The 17,726-nt window shown below is 35.7% G+C and overlaps 1 protein-coding gene and 1 long non-coding RNA gene across 2 annotated transcripts in view; one reads left to right on the top strand and one right to left on the bottom strand.

Moving 5' to 3' along the window:
* The window catches only part of LOC5574311 (protein gustavus), a 756,279-nt gene that overhangs the window by 64,972 nt on the left and 673,581 nt on the right, over positions 1-17,726 (top strand). The window lies entirely within an intron of this gene.
* LOC110676613 lies at positions 4,982-5,686 on the bottom strand. The gene is made up of 2 exons (XR_002500562.1): positions 5,420-5,686; positions 4,982-5,325 (listed from the first exon to the last, which is right to left on the bottom strand). It is a non-coding gene; the product is annotated as an uncharacterized LOC110676613 (long non-coding RNA).

Raw genomic sequence — 17,726 nt, 5'->3', positions numbered from 1 at the left:
TTGACCATCGAATCACAATATCGAAGCGAACAACGACGTTTTCGTTCCATAATATGGCAATTGTATTGAGACACGTACGACGGACGATATATGGCCAGATCGCAGCCATTCCAAGCCAATCAGGCCGGCAGCAATGTGTCATTATGTAAAACCGGGGCAGCCAATTATTATGCATATTAAGAGATATCAGTAGAGGTACCATACACTGACTGCCATCGATGGATGAATGTAAAACAGATTGGACAGGCGTAATTGCATAAACCTATGAACTTTTGCGCTATTTAGTCGGAACTCTTAAACATTCGTTCAATTTACATTAAAGCGTACGGAACAAATTGGTTCGTAAATTATACAGCATTGACTGGATCATTTGTTTTCTTGTTCTTTGTTTTTTGCTGATATGATATGTTGAAATAAAAAGTTAATTAAGAAGTGAAAGTATCTGAAATCGTATTTTGCTTTTGATCCTTTTTTGATCGTAGGTTGCTGATTATTATTATTATTATTATCTTTATTAACGAGATTTGCAGCCCGAGGCTTGCTCATCTCGGTTGCTGATGCCAATAGTGAAGTAATGAAATTATCATTTATACAAAAAGTAAAAGTGATTAAAACCTTTGTATAATCGCTTTATTTCCAAATAGAAATGGGTATCCTTAATGAATATTGATGACAGTATGATTCATAGTTGCTACTCAGTGTACGATTTCGGAAACACCAAACATAATAAAGTCAATGACCCAGCGCCGTCCTTACACTTCGTCCTTACAACGGGGAATATATTTACATTTTTAATAATTTACATTGAGAAAATAATTATAGCCATTTATCTGGCTGAACACGGTGCAGTGCTTAAAGTTTTGTTGTTGGGGATCTGTGTCTTAACTTCTGATTATCCAAAATTACCAAATGTGCCGAATTAAATCATACATTAGACTCCACATTGCCCAACATAATATAACGTAACGTTTTATGCAAAAGTTCAGAATAATCACAAAAAATATGCAGAAGGTATAAGAAGAAGTCATCTTGTGAGATATTGGTAATTAATGGATGATGGACGACTGCAAGCTTGATGGAATAGGAACGTTTTGAATGATGCAAAATGTCATTTGCATGTTGACATTTCCTATCGACAAGTTTTTTCGATTCAGGGACGTCAACCAAATTTATTTTATTGTAGGTATTAAACGATTTTCATTGATGCTGCAACTCCCGTCTGGCTTGCCTTAAAGTGGATGCACCATTTCTGAACTAGTTTCAGACCGGGTTTTTTGTTTTATTTGTTTCGAGGACTCGATATAGCCAATCCTTACACAGACACACTGCGTTTGTTTTTCGCAATGTTTTTGCCGCGTGGTAGACCCTTAATATTATATTAATCGTATAGCCTCATCTCCAACCTGTGTCAGATACTACTCTACTACCATAAGTATGGCCCACTGTTTTGGTAACTCTATGTTTTCTGTTGAACATGGTTATGTATTTTCTATGTATCTTCTTGGCTACAGCATAGCGTCACTTCATTGCCAATCGTAGCGTAGAACTTTTTTTTTCTAAAAACTTGGGTGATATTTCTCCCGTTGCCACAAACGTTTAGGGTTCTTAGGACCTCTTCCACTTCCTTCCATTGAATTGCATTTTATACGCTTGAAGTTTGCATATTTTATACGCTTAAATGATGTTCCCATCCCTATACACTTTCTTGTAACACCGAAATCTGTCCTGTTCATAAATATCAATATTAATAAAGCTTTTTTTCATCTGGGTTGATTGGTTGAATCAACAGCCAACATAACAAAAATGAGAACTCGAACTTATTAGTCGAATATCAAAATAATAGTAAACTATGCTATAACTGAGTTCTAGTTGACAACTAAATGTCTGACATCTCTTTTGTTTTAAAATATAATAGTCAGCTACCGTTCGTAAATGTTGGCAAATTTTAAGAGATGGTATTCAGTCTCGAATTTTCCATTCGTCTTCCGTATGGTCATTTCTTCCAGGATTCGGCGAGCACGTTGTTACTCAAAGGCCCGGTTTTGTTGACCTCGCGTTCAAATTCCGGGAACGACGAGTAGCATTCTCCGGGGAAACCCAGGAGATGTTTCTTTAAGTTGGAATCAGAGAGCAAGATCGTATGGCATTACTCTTCGTTTTCCGTGACTCCCCATCCCAGCCCATTATCACGATGGCCACTGATGTAGCTATTTTTGTAGCGACGTGCTCTGCCAAAACGGTAAAAAAGGTCAAAACTATGAAACAATGATCAAAACATCTCAATAAACAGCAAACGACGATAAAAGTCGATAAAAAGTTGATAAAAATTAACAATCATAGACGGTCCAAAACGATCAAGAAACTATCAAAACTATTAAAACTATCCGATCGAAATATGATCAAAAGCTATATGCCTTGTTAATTATGGTTTTACATAATTTAATTTGACTACTAAAGCAATTAATTGTCAAGGCACAGAACAAAAATATGAGAATCTATGAATAACAGTATTTTGCTAGTGTTATTTGCACAAATAATGTTTCAACATATGTGACTATATAACAAAATATGTAAAACAGAATGTAAATGTAAACAGAAGTATTTGATTGATGTATTCAAAATATACAAAGAAAAATATTGGGACGGACCTGAACACACGCCTCTTGCGCCGAAGACCTTGGTTCGAATCTCATCCCCGAGATAGTCTCTTATGACATAAAGGTATAGTGACAACTTCCTTCGGAAGGGAAGTAAAGCCGTTAGTCCCGAGATGAACTATTCCAGGGCTATAACTCTCGTGAATAAAGAAAATAAGATAGATATTTTACTTAGTTCGAACAACTGAGCAATAGGTATGTGAGAGATGCTTATCTCATTTTGAATACGAAAATCAGTCAAATGAAAATTTCACAGAGTATGCCAAGTGTACAATGCGCTTATACTTTGGTGTCAATCAGCTCAATTTATTGATATTGTTAGTTTCAACTTTATTTTTTCGTTGAGAGAATCTTTATTGTATACCTATTTATGTACAACGAAATTATTTTGGTTTGCAATCTATATAACGGAAAATCTTGATACATGTAATACGCATTATAAAATATTTGACGATTATTGGACATTAGGAACTAAATGTTAAAACTGCTGTCAGAATCCAACCCAATTTTACCTTAACTGTTGTAGATCACAAGTTGTGTAACAACATATATAATGTATTTACAAAAATACACATATACATAAAGATTTGATAAGGGGCCAGGGCCCATTGAGGTACAATAAAGTATCGGTTTCGAAACAGTTCTTGTTTTGTTTTCTCAGAAACCTCAGAAGGAATCAATTAAATTGCAAAGGCCTCACTATAAGAACTACACTTACTAGCAACAAATTTGTAAAAAAAATGATTATATGTATAATTTAGTTTCAAAATAGTGGAAAACAATGAAAGTCTCAATCTTTTTTGTTCCTTTGCATCAGTAATAATTGTACGTTCCTATAATAGTTAGTCTTAATGTGAAATCAAAACCACACTAATCACAACGGAAGTTAGCAAATACCACTATTACTGAAACACGTTTACATAATGTAGGAAGTGTTTGTTTTACTATATAATGCGTTTTAATTTTTTTATGATTATTTTTTAAACGAAATAGAATAAAAAACTTGATTGTGACGTATTCAGATATAAAAAAACGATAAGTGACGTACTCAGTTAAACTTCATCGTAGATTGTTTGTAATAAAATTAGTAAATGCTAACATACCATTAATTTTTGATATCCAAAATAAGCTTTATATATACTCAATTCCAGTGAAAATAGCTCTGACATGAAGAAGTACGTTTTACTTTTTGTCGTTTTGCTTAACACTTCAGTCGTCGGGCTGTTGTATTTTGTACAACACTGGTGGAAAAACCTCGCTCTTCGTTCACAACAGCAGCGTGATGGTTTTTACGGTGGCAAACCGCGCGACGACTGGAAGGTTAACTGATAAACTTAAATTTTGTTATTTTATGCAAAAAGTTATGGGCACCGCACCCGCACTATCAAGGTTACCTTGTTTTACGGTATCTCAAGTAGCACTCAAAATGCACATCCACTGGCACGGTGACCTACATGGAACCGGGTGGTTCCGATTTTGCAGTCTGCAACTGCTTAAAAACTTCCTTCCCTGGTTCGATAAAAAACCCACTCAAATGCATACCTCTTCCACTCCCATCTGCAGTCATCGAAACATTCTACGGCTTCCATTTCCAGCAGTCGGTCGAAATTTTCGCCAAACAGCGGTTCTGCAAAGTTGCTACGGACAATCCATTCGAGAAACCAATCGTGTATTTAAGCTTGCACCCGGTCACGAATTGTTAGTGTAAACAAATGCCGCCGGACGGAATTCCTTGACTTTGACCTAGAATTACACATAAATGGCGGTGACGGTGCGCGACTTACATTTTTCGTGCTCCGTACTGTACATACCACGTGTGGAAGGGGGTGTAAATGTACCAGCAATTGGTCCGCCAAATTGAGCAACGCATGGCAGAGGTGTGGTGGGAAGTTTTTAGCTGATTCATTAACTTTCGAACATTTTAACTGGGTCTCACCGGCACCAGCAATTGCCCGGTGGAAACAGAATTGAAATGCAGGGTAAACGAGTAGCAATTCTTGTTTGGTGTTATTTTAAGCAGTTCGATAACAAAAACATAAACACGTAGCCGAAGCGAAGGGTTTGTTTTTTTGCTCTCTCAAATGGTGCTATGTAGTTGTTATTTTACACTGCTTCTTCTTAGTATTATTCTTGGAACTACGTCCCAATGGAACAAAAAATTCCTTTTTTGTTTTTTTTTCTAATTTGCAATTTAGGCATTTGCATTTGAAGTTCAAAAAGATCTTAAACTATGTCAATTCCATTTCTTTGTAACAGTGGACGTTACCTAAGGAATTGAAAACGGCAAAATGGAAGTGATTTGAATTGAAATCGTTCAAGTCTTATAAATGGGTAAGAAAAGTAAAGTTGCTTTCATTTATTACGTAACGTTAAAAAAAATTCAAGGAGAAACTCCTCTAGTGAATCTTAAGAATATATAATTCCTTTAGCGGAATTTAAAGTGGAACACCTGAGCAGGTGTCACACCTGCAGAAGAATCCCAGTAGTTGTCACCTTAGACAACAATTGTTGATCACGAATAAAATCCTCAATAACCACATGGTTTATGGACGACCCCTAATGAATGAATCGCCATAGAGCTTTGAGAAGTTATGAATTCATTCGGTTCGATTGCTCCTCGTGACCCCATAATTGCCTTTGCGTAGGAAATCAATCGGGTTTCCTTTATCTGAAAAAAAGAATCATTACAGCGTGAAGGCGGTTTAGCGGTCATTGGTCGTAGGCTTCAAATTGAATGTAACGACAGCATAGGAGGTACGTACTTGCTTCCTGTCTTTGACGAGTTCATCGATAGAAACGAATTCCTTTCGAATCGTGTTGTTCCTTTCGAATCGTATAAACGGTGGCAAGCGGCTACCTATCAGATCACGAGCCGATGACAGTTGGCGTTGCGGGACGACGACGACGTGGCGACCTTGCCATTCGGAGATGAATATTCCGAGGCAACGCAACCGGCAAAACCGCCAATGCCGACCGGCCGGATAGCGAGAGCGAAGAGTGGGCAGATAGCAGTACAGCTTACCGGTTTGTAAAGCTGCGGTCAGGCAGCTGCATCGCACAGTCACTCACCACACCACTACCTTCCAGTTGTGGGGGTTGTTTTAGTTCGCTTCCTCGGGTTGCAAGTGTGTGTCCACATTTTAAATAGGTTTAAAGATGTTAACTACATTTTGAACAATTATGATATAAAGCCGAAGGCTTCATGGTTTTATGATTGTTAACTTTTTCTTTCAAGCAAAATATTAAAAGCCAAAGGATTAGTATTTTCAATCCCGGGAACATTTCCCGGGAAATGAGATTTCCCGGGATTCCCGTTTCCCGGGAAATGATTTTCTATTTCCCGGGATTCCCGAATTTCCCGGGAAGCTCTGTCTCAATGAGGAATTGAGCATATATATTCAAGTAAACTATCGCACAATTTACTTTTCACATCATACCAACTAATGTCCTCACTAGATTACTAATTATATTTTGATGTTCATTGGTGTTTTTTTTTTCGTAATCAAATGGTTATTAATAAATGCATATATTTTTGACGATATGTTTTTCCAAGAAAGTTCATATGCAATATAAAGGAACTTTCGAGGGATTTACTCCATGATTTGAGTAGGTTTATAGACTTTTTATGATTTCTATATTTTTGTTGCTTTCTTTACGAGCTCGGACCTCGTTGATCCATCTCGCTTACGGTTTCTATCAAATGTAACAGTCACAATTTTTAGCGAAAGGCTCTAGTTGGTTTTTATTATAGTGTTTGAAATGATTGATTAGGGGTCTATTTTATAAGTCGAGTCGATCAAAAACGACTCGACTGGAGTCACTGTCGACCAAAAAATTCACTCGACACGACTCTGTCACTCGAATTATTCGACAGCTGTCCACTCTATGTGACAGGATTAATATGGTAGTCGATGGGTGACTTCTGAAATATGCATGCCTACTGTGTTCGACAGTGACTGCAGACGAGTCACATAAAATGGTTTGATTTCAAAAAATAGAGTCCTAAATGTTGGCAAGTATTATTTGAATTTGAGATGATTTGTTTAGCATGACCTGATGAAGGCTTCAACTATCAAAAAAAAAAAATCAAATTTGGTATTGTGTTTAAAATAACTGATTAATTGCGAGTTGAAAAGGTTGCAACAATGTTGCGCTCTGTGATTGTCATGACAATTTTGCTTTTGATTGTGTCCTTATCCGCAACAGTTGCGACAAACGGTTGTGAGCGAGCTTGTTTTATTGTTTGTTTTTTTTGTCTATTTTGATGATAATTTGATTCACTGCCCACAAATAAGAGAAATAATCGTGCTTATTTACTGTTCTAAAATATAGAGGTTTATTTTAAAAATCGAGCAATCTCAAGTGACTCATCTGTAGACATTGTCGATCAAAGTAAGTATGCATATTTCAGATGTCACACGTCGACTGCCATTGTAATCCGGTCACATAGAATGACAACTGTCGAAAAACTCGAGTGACAGAGCCGTGTCGAGCGAATTTTTTGGTCGACAGTGATTTCAGTCGAGTCATTTCGATCGACTCGACTTATAAAATAGGGCCCATAATATACATTAATTAATTAATTTAATTTAATTAATTCAATTAATTTTTCTACAGTTGTCACTTTATGTGACTGGATTACTATGGGAGTCGATGGGTGACATCTGAATTAAGCATGCTTACTTTGATCGGCAGTGACTACAGATGAGTCGCAGGAATCTGCTCGATTTACAAAATAGACCCCTAAATGTAATACAAAATCAAAGAACTGCATGAAATTAGCTTAATTTACAGGTTTTAAGGATTTCCCGGGATCCCGGGAATTCCCGGGAAATGAAAATTTTATTTCCCGTTTCCCGGGAAGTCAAATCCCGGGAAAATTGAAAACTCTACAAAGGATTGATTCTCATTCCGGTCACAAACAAATAAAAAAAAATGCAAATCGTTCATATCCCTTTCGGGACGGACCATATTCGAGTGATTATTTCAAAATTTACCTTATAAACTCATCATCTCGTTGAACAAAACATTCTTTATTTTGGCTATTCTATCACTCCATGAACTTTTTAGGGTCAAATTCAGACCAGCATAATTGTGCTGGTCCGTCCCCAAGGCGGTCGATGTTCGAAGAAAAAAATTTTTTTTTTATTTTTTTAGAAAAACTGTTCAAGTCATGCCTTTTTAAAAAATTTTGGACCCGTATTTTTTTATTTCGTCATTAGGGTGCTCTTTCGTGAGATAGGGTGACCCAAAAATTCAGAAATAATTATGTTTTTTTCAATGTACATTGAAATTAAAAATAAATAATTTATATGATTTTTTTTATGAATGGAACGAAAACAATGTACGAGAGATAAAAATAGTTCATATTCTCTCTAAGATTCAAAGCATCACGTGACGATGACGTTTGTCGAGATTATTCAAGAACTAGTCTACGTCATATAAAAATGGGTAAACATACATGTGTGAATAACTTGAAAACTAATTGTCTCAATCAAAACGTCTTGGTTTTGCTATGTTTGTTTATATCCTCTTAAATTATGTGGGATTTTTCCTCAAAAATAATTATGCAATAAAAATAAAAATTGAAAATAACAATAAACCTTCGAATTGTTTAGTGGTATAGCTATAAATAAATGAACACCGAAATGAGAACTATATCATTTTATTCCACTACAGTTTGTATCGTTTGACAGTTACGCATTATTCGACCTCCACTATAAGGCCGTTGTCAGAGTCGTGTACTAGACTCGAAAATTAAATTATTTTTTTAGAGACTCCTTCCAACCTCTTTCACTCACTTTACCTAACATATACACTATCACTTTTGAAATCACATAGCCCTCCTTCAAATAATGCTTGAACGATGTTTTTGTTAAGGTTGGTAACATGGAACTAATTTATTTTAAATAACTGGAATCATTCATTCTATTCCTAGAGCTAAAATGGAAACGTCAAAATATTCAGTCTGCGTAAGCAGCTTCCCTAAAAATTTATGTAAATTTACGTCATATGTGCCCGACAGCTTGGACGTTAATTAACAAGAATGGCACATTTTTAAGTGCAAATAATTACCATAAAATTTCTTCTTCTTCTTTCTGACGCTAAAGAAGCCTGCTTCTCAACTTCTAACGAGCACTTCCACTGATATTAACTAACAGCTCTCTTGACAAATCGACCGATTTTGCTTGTGTATATCGTGTGACAGGTACGATCATACTCTACGCTCAGGGAAGTCGAGAAAATTTTACGAAAAGATGCTCGACCGGCTGGACTCTAACCTACGACCCTCAGCATGATCTTGCTTAGTATCTGCACGTTTACCGTTATGTCTATCTGGCTCCCAATATCAAATTTACCTTATTTTATTTTTACATCGAGATTATTTGCTTAAAATGGAATTTAAGTCATTGTAATACAGTAGAGACCCGATTTTGTCAGCACCCCGATGAATTTTAGGCTGACAAAATGGGCAACCTGACATAATCGGGACATATTTTTTGTTTCTGTTTTTCAAATTTTAATGTGTTAATATTTGCTTATGAACTACGTTTACGACCAACATTGCTTTTGCGAGGGACATGGGCGTAGTCAGGTTTTTTTTTGTTTATCAGGGGGAGAAAAGCGGCCCTCACAATTTCGTTCTCAAATTTCGCGCCAAAGGATCCCTTTGATCGGCAATTTTGCTCTGGCCTGTAAGACAACCGGCATCAATCTGAATCTTAGTTCTACCTAACCGTTGAATTATCTAAGAATTTTTCTTAGGACACCGGAATTCCTAAGAAAAATCAAACGAAAATTTCTTTAGGATTTTTTCCTGAATTTCTTTTAAAATGGCATCAGTAATTGCCTCGAAGCTCTTCTTGCAATTCCTTTAAGTTAATTAATAGAATATTTCAACTGGAGATCTCTATGTAAATTTTAAAACATTTTTAAATTCATCCAGAACTGTTTTTAAGATTTTTATAGAATTGTTTTAAAAGTTTCGCAGAAATTTCATCAAGAATTTCACCTGGAATTGTTGTAAAAAAATTGTTTCCAATATGAAAATTAAAAAATAACATTTTTAGAAACTTTCTTTAGTTTCTGATTTTGTTTGTGTTCTTAAAGGTATTCATAAATGACATTCGATAAAGTCGTGAATAAATATCTGAAATTATTTCAATACCTATGGGATGATTAAATACTTGAAAAACATCTTCGTGAAATTCCTGGTCGAATGATTGAAAAATCGCGTGAGATGATTCCAGTAAGAATCCTTCATAATCTTAGCAATTTTGCAAAAAAAAAAATAGAAGTGATTAGAGGAATTTCTGAAGGAATCTCTAAGACAGTTTTAAGAGGAGTTTTTGAAACTATTGATGAGTCCTAGGCCAAACTACATTAAGAATACTGTGAGCGAATTTCATCAAAATGTAGTTTTGAAGGGAAACTTTCAAAAGCTTATAGAGTTATTCAAGGCAGAAAACCAATAAAACATTAGGAGCAAATTTTAAAGGAAATCTTCGAGATATTACTTAAAAAACCTGAAAGAATGTAACAAAATGTGACCAATGAGTTAAATTTCCAGTACAAACGGTTGCCTGGTTCTCTAGATTTGTGCTCTTGAAAATTCGAGCTTTGGCTTCGATGCATCTTAACCTTTAGAGAAATTCTTAGAGGAATTCATGAATGAACCTACATACCAAATTTCTTTTTCGTGAACTCGGCTGTGTTTTTCGGTTTTTCATTTTTAACAAATAATTGCCAGGTTGCCAAGTAACGAAGCGCGATACTTGAGATTGTACGTAATTCATTTGTCGACTACTCAGCTGTGCATATCTCCATTGCGACTGTTGATAAAACCTTCGAACAATTTCTGGCAAGATGTTTTCAAAAAGTCTGATGTTTGGTAGACTTTTTAAGTTTTATAATCTACCATGACGTAACTACTGTATAAATACGAGTGCTGGAGACAATCTTTGAAGAATTCAAACACAAGATTAATTCTCATAGTAAAATTGTTCTTTTGTACAGAGGGAAGGAGGATTGCCATTGCCCTCTCTGGCTACGCCCATGCGTGCATGACATCGAACATCATCATCAGTATTAATGTAAACGGCTACTACATGACGAAGACAATTTTTGGATATATTCAAGATAGGCTGACAAAATTGGGTCAGTACTGTATTAGTTTTTAGTAGTGTGTAGGATTGAAAGAACTATGACGGATAGCTTTCATATAACAGGGAATTCAAAAACCCATTTAAAAAGGATTGACAAAATCAGGTAAATAACCATATTAAAGAATGAATTTGATTTTTGAAAATGTTACATACATATATTCCAGCTAATTTAAAAATTACATAGAACAACCATTTTTTTTAAAATGTATTTAAATATTTGGAAACTACCAGATTTGAAAATAAAGACACTGACAATGCTTCTAATAAGACAATAAAGAAGACAGCTGCAAACAGTGGACTTTTTGGTTTGCCATAAGCTTTTAAAGTTTCGCAATCGGTGTGACCGTTAGATTACTAAGGAAAATGTAAAGCTCGACCATACTCGTATGTTTTGTTTTCCGTTTCGTTTCGGTTGCATGTACATTTTTAGCTATCAATCCTACCGTGGAAAGTTTCCTGGAAAGCGTTATGTACGATTATAGCCTTTAAAGGGAGCATCACACAAATCAACGGACTAGCATGCAACGCCAAATGGCACAATCGTAATACGTATCTGACGGAAAAAAATACTGCAGCGGGAATTGAACCTAAACTTCTTTGATCGATACTGCTAGTTACTTTGCAACACTATACGCACGGCAATAAAGTACAGATTTTTATTTTTAATATATCAGCTTATCTAAGTCTCAAAATTCAAGATATATTTTTAAACGTAAAAGGAATGAAACGATATTTTTTATATGAGCGGATAATCTAGACTCCATAACTTCATACATTGTTTAACAGTTAAGTAGAGTATTTCAAACGCATTTCATACATCATAAACAACAGGGGCCCAGATAGCCGTAGCGGTAAACGCGCAGCTATTCAGCAAGACCAAGCTGAGGGTCGTGGGTTCGAATCCCACTGGTCGAGGATCTTTTCGGGTTGGAAATTTTCTCGACTTCCCAGGGCATAGAGTATCTTCGTACCTGCCACACGATATACGCATGCAAAAATGGTCATTGGCACAGTAAACTCTCAGTTAATAACTGTGGAAGTGCTCATAAGAACACTAAGCTGAGAAGCAGGCTTTGTCCCAGTGGGGACGTAACGCCAGAAAGAAGAAGAAGAAAAAACATATTTGCGAGTAATACCAGCAGGGGCCTTCCTTAGCCGAGTGGTTAGAGTCCACGACTAAAAAGCAAAGCCATGCTGAAGGTGTCTGGGATCGATTCCCGGTCACTCCAGGATCTTTTCGTAATGGAAATTTATTTGACTTCCCTGGGCATAGAGTTTCATCGTACTTGCCACATAATATACGAATGTGAAAATGGCAACTTTGGCAATGCAAGCTCTCAGGTAATAACTATGGAAGTGCTCATTGAACACTACGCTGAGAAGCAAGAAGAAGAAGAGGAAGACCAGCATGGGCTGCATACATCAATAGTATGCCATTTAAAGGACTCTGTGGTTCGGAAGCAAATAGTAAGTAAAGGTTTTCAGCTTCAGTTGTTAAATTTCATAAATATGATGGCAGATATTGAACCGGCATACATTGTAGAACACCAAAATGGATTATCGCGTCAACATGGTATTGATCGATTATCAAAGCAAGGGGAAATTCAAAAATTACGTCCATTGTTTTTAAGTCAATCTCAATCCTCCCCATGTCCACTATCATGCTTTTTCTCATATGCACTGTCGCAATTTCATACACCTCCACACCCCTAAAAGATTGACGTAATTTTTTAACGTTTCCTTAAACTTTTAACTTTGTCTTAAACTTTGCTATAGGAGATTTAAAACATTAAATGTGATTCCCAATCTATTTCAAATATGGACGTATAAAAATTAAAAGTTTTTAAACCAAAGCTATGAGTTTCTGTTAGGGTAAAAGCACCGGTTCTGGCCAGCCTAAGAGAAAATGTCAATAAAAATTAAATGGGAAGCCATAATTATAGTACAAACATGTCAAATGCAAACTTTCAATCCATATTATGTGTGTAAAATATCAAAACTGAGAGAAAGCCATTTTTTCGCTTTGAAAATCTCGTTGGTCAATATAGGCCAACGGAACCAGTTTTGGCCAGAGATTTAATTTCGGTTCCTAAATTGGCCAATCGCATTGATTTCTCATGAGAGTGGCCAAATTAGGAGTGCCCTGGCCAAATTAGGTGTATGGGAGTTAACATTATAAGGAAAATGAATTGTTTTTCTTATGTTTTGAATCAATTTGAACGAGTAAATGAATGTAGCTCTATCATGTGAATGTTAACTACTTAACACAAAAGGTTTCATGCTGTTTGGCTATGTAAAACGGTGTATAATCTCCTATGGCTACAACTGGCGTATGGCCAAAACCGATGCTTCTACCCTACATAGTTTTCGAACGGTACATCATCCTTATGATTCGTATGAAATAACTCATTCATGTTTTAATGCAATATTATGCACTATTGTGGACATTAGAACCAGATTCAGCCACTTAATTCGATCAAAATACTGAAAATGAAAATTGGTAGTGTTGGTTCAAAAGGTTATTTCGTTAGCGTTAGTAAGCACATATGGTTCACTTGGTGAGATTTACCAATCTGAATCTTGTTTGTTGAGGTAGGGTAATACGTTCCTGATTATTCAAGGATTCCCGATACAAAGAATTTTTTGCTAGCAACACTTTTCGTCATTGCTGTAGTAGGCCTTGAATTAACAGGACGTGTTTTTTCAACGACTGACATTTTTTTCTTTTTTCAGGAGGAGAAAATTCTTCTGTTGCTGTTCAAGAATGGAAGCTCGTGAGTGCTTTGGTGTTGATAAAAGACGTTTTGTTTTGGATTTTTGCGAGCTTTTTTAGGGGGAACGTTTCTTTGAAGTGCGTGCTGATTTTTTCACTGAGGAGGAATTGGCTTGTTTAGGGGTATCCTGTTTTTTTTACATATTCTGATTCTTGGTTTAAAACTGAGCCAGAATCCAAAGTTTCCCAATCTTCCGTGCCCTGGAACTATTTTTAAAACACGTTTGAATTTAGTATGAAAATCCCGTTTGAATCACCCCTCGGAAAAATTTACTTCTGGACGAGCTGTCATTATGTAAATAGAAATGTCATTTAGTCGACGGAATTAAATCTCTTTTAATCATTTTAAGATATTAAAGCGCAATAAAATCGTGTTGCACTTAGAAAAATGTGCTCTTTCGATCAAACTACAAAAAACTGGGAATTTTTCATCCCTAAACAACCCAATTGCTCTGAACTTTGGACTGAGGAGGTCTTTTTCGAACTGCTGGTGGCTGACAAGCTGTTCAAGAGAACTTTAGGCTTTAAAAGCGTCCTAATTTCTGAATTGTGTGAATGCGATCCAAATCCGATTGTGAATCCGATTAATCGAATTTGAAGTTTGAAGTTGACTTTCAAGAATAGAAATTTTGAAGTTTTTGGATTGAGCTGAGAAACAATTTTCTTCAATTGTAGCTTTAGTTAGTTTTATGTAGTATTCCCCATTGTTTTTCAATTATGGAAACCGACAGGGATTCCAAGCATCCAAACCTTCTCGAATTAAAATATTTCCTGTCACTTTTCTTGGTCCATATCCAGTTTATTTCCGGAAAAAGGACAAACCTATAAATGTTTTGCTGATTTCTACAGAGGTGTATGAACGATACAGATCTATTAAAGAAATCAAAAAATATCTTTAGATTAGTTAAGGGCAGTAGCGCAACCAGGATTTGACTCTAGGGGGGGTTTTGTGAACTTGAACCTTGGATAGATGTAATAGTTTCCGAGAAGAAAATTTAAAAATGTTGCTGGATTAACATTAAAGGAAAAACATAACACCACAGAGAAACAGACGTAACACTTAGAACAAATCGCGATCAAAATCATAGTCGCGAAAACATGTACGCCCAATGCTAAAAACACTGTTGGTGGCCGACGGACCAACAGGTGGCGGTAGTGTGTAAACGTCAAACACGAACAAAAACGACGCGAGCGTTGCGGGTGGTCGATTGACCACCTACCTTATATTTGAATCGAACGTCAAAAAGTTGATCGATGGACAGCAGTGAGAGTGTGACGTCTGTTTGTCTGTGATAACACCATATGCAAACTTAAGTTTTTTTCGTTCACTCTGGGTACATTTTTTATAAAAATTTACAATTCTACTCGAAGGAAATCTGTTACACCTGGTGAAATTTTCCAAATGTTTCCGAAATACGTTTGTTAAGTATGGAAAAATCTTCGGGTTCCAAAGAACATCTCATTCTGTTCAAATTTGGTTACAGATTGAACGTTTTAAATATGAATGATTAAACTGGATCACAATATTCTGATCGTTTGAATCTCCATTCAAACATTTCATATCTTGTTCGGAAGTTTATCTAAGCTAATTTTGGATCCACGTACTTACGTTAGCGTGATAGCGTTGAATTAGTCTTCGATTTTTCTGTTCCATACATACGTTTTTAAGTTTTTTAAGCTTGCAGCGCAAATCTTGGAGGTCTTAAAATTGGCTAAATGCTGAGCCACTTTCTCATTTTTTTTTTTTCAAAACATCGAATTTTTCATCGAACAGCCTTTTAAACGGTATCGATATGCATACATAGCTGCATGTTTGTTTGGTACACTTCTCTTCAAAAACCTGTAGCTTATTTATCAGAAAAAGCGAGTAAACTAGTTTTTTTTAACTTCTCAAAGGTCATTAAATTAGAAAGCCATAACATCGAACAACATAATTGCTAATACAACCTATTGCTCTCTGAATTTTAGTGTTGAACTTCAAAAAAATATTTGATAGTTCTTGTAAAAAAATTCTGCTCTGGGGGGGGTTTTGACCCCCAAAACCCCCCCTTGGTTGCGCCACTGGTTAAGGGTGATTGTTGGTTCTCGTGGAGATGCGAATGCTCTTCTGGAATCTTACTTATTTTAAAGTTTATATCGAGTGTACACACCTTGCGACTCATGAGAAATTGGTGTCATTATAGACGCATTTTTGAGTTATAATGATGTTATTAACTATGGCTAAGGAATTAATAAAAAAACAATTTCACGCGTGAAAATTCTAGATTGCAATAGATTATCTAAATTATCATTTACTGGCCGTAATGCAAATTATGTTCATTCCTATTGTATAAACTAAACATACAAAGGTGTCGACCGTGATAATTATATTTTTGTATTTGTTTACCGGCATATCGGTCTATTTTGCTCGAAGGGAGCATGGATAAGAAAGCAATGAATACTAGATGGATAGGTACCGTAAGGGAACGGCGAGAGAAATTGGATTAGATGTTGAAGAGGGCATACCATATGAAACAGTATTACTTGGAACGTCCTTCCTTGTGGCTAACGTCCCCTATGGAGACGGCTTGGTGTGTTTTTTTAGAATGACACTACCAAGACAGCCTGACAGGTAAAAATAATTTCTTCGGGCTCTGTGTTTTCCGATTTTGTTTCAGTTGACAATGTTGCATACAGTGTGAAGCTCTATTATTCTAAGCTAATGCATTGTACTCGTTGCCTTTTCATTGGACATGCTTCAAACTATTGTTCAAACAAACCAAAATGCTCGAAATGTGGTAACCCCATTCGACATCAGAATGTGATAAACATTCTGATGTTTGTAATTATTGTAAATTAAATCATAGTTCAATCAGTTGTGTTCAGTTTACAAAGCAAATCAACAAAAGTTCATTCAACAAATTAAAATAGAAAATCGTTTTTCTTATTCAGAAATATTGAAAGCTTCTGGAGATTTTGCTTCTGCTAATATTTATGAAACATTATCGGATTATAATGATGATGATTGAAATGAAAATCCAGTCAATTTATATACAAACCTCCATCCAAAAGTAAAAGAGCCAATTTATTATCTGATAAAGTTAATGATAATTGTGATCCTCAGCCATCTACTTCGTTTGATGAAAGTTTTCCTCCCCTTGAAGTGATCGACGAAAAAAAAGGTCATTTTGCCGTTTTTCATACATAATGGCCAAGTTTGGAAACTTGGATCTTAACTCCTAGAGCTCCAATTGATCTGAAATTTCTACCGCCAGTAGAAAATAACTTGAAATTTGTGCAGTAAAAAACTCACACCATTTTGATCACACACTTTGACGTTATCACACATGTACCATACTGAAAGAAATTTGGTTTTGATATATTTTAAAAAGTATGATTTTTAAAGAAAAATGTTGTTTTACGCACTCGTTTCTCTTGTTAAATCAAACATTTTTGCCAAAGGGTATATTGCTCTAAATCCTTTCGTTTCAAAAATAGTTCAAAATGAAAAATTTAGCAATTTATTTACAAAATGGGGCATTTGCGATAACTTTAAAGTGGGTTATCAAAATGCCCAATCGGAGCTCTAGGAGTCAAGATCCAAGGCACCAAACTTCCCAAGCAGCACACTTTGTTTCAACTCAAGAATAAAATTATCTCTTGAAGCTAATCAGAGTTATCAATTGTTGAAAATATGACTTACAATTACACTGAAAAGCAACGCAAAAAGCACAAGAGGCGGAGTCTGTTTGCAACATATTTAAGTTATATCGAAATTGCTGATTTGTTGCAAAATACTTAAAAAAAAGAAAAACAAAAATGTAAACGAGAATCAAAACTCCGACATTAAGATCAGCAATCTTCTCCTCTACTTACTATTCCACCAGCTCTTCGAACAAAATAGCTTCGCCAATGCACTATGAAAGTTATCACATTGCCTAATCAAAGCTTATTGCTTACAACTTTACTGCACCCTTCGGAATACAAGTTCATTACTGGCGAATTTAAGACACGCCTTAACTTTTGCGCAACACATGAGAAACATCATTCAATCAAACAAACTGTGGCTAGACCATGTGTTCGTTATTAGACACGATGCGCCAGAAACTGTTATTGAGGCAAGAATTCTGCACCTACCATGCGAAAGATATA

The sequence above is a fragment of the Aedes aegypti genome, chromosome 2 (genome assembly GCF_002204515.2).
Source record: "Aedes aegypti strain LVP_AGWG chromosome 2, AaegL5.0 Primary Assembly, whole genome shotgun sequence".
Classification (NCBI taxonomy): domain Eukaryota; kingdom Metazoa; phylum Arthropoda; class Insecta; order Diptera; family Culicidae; genus Aedes; species Aedes aegypti.
Note: the sequence above shows the minus strand (reverse complement) of the source record. Positions and strands in the feature narration are given on the sequence as shown.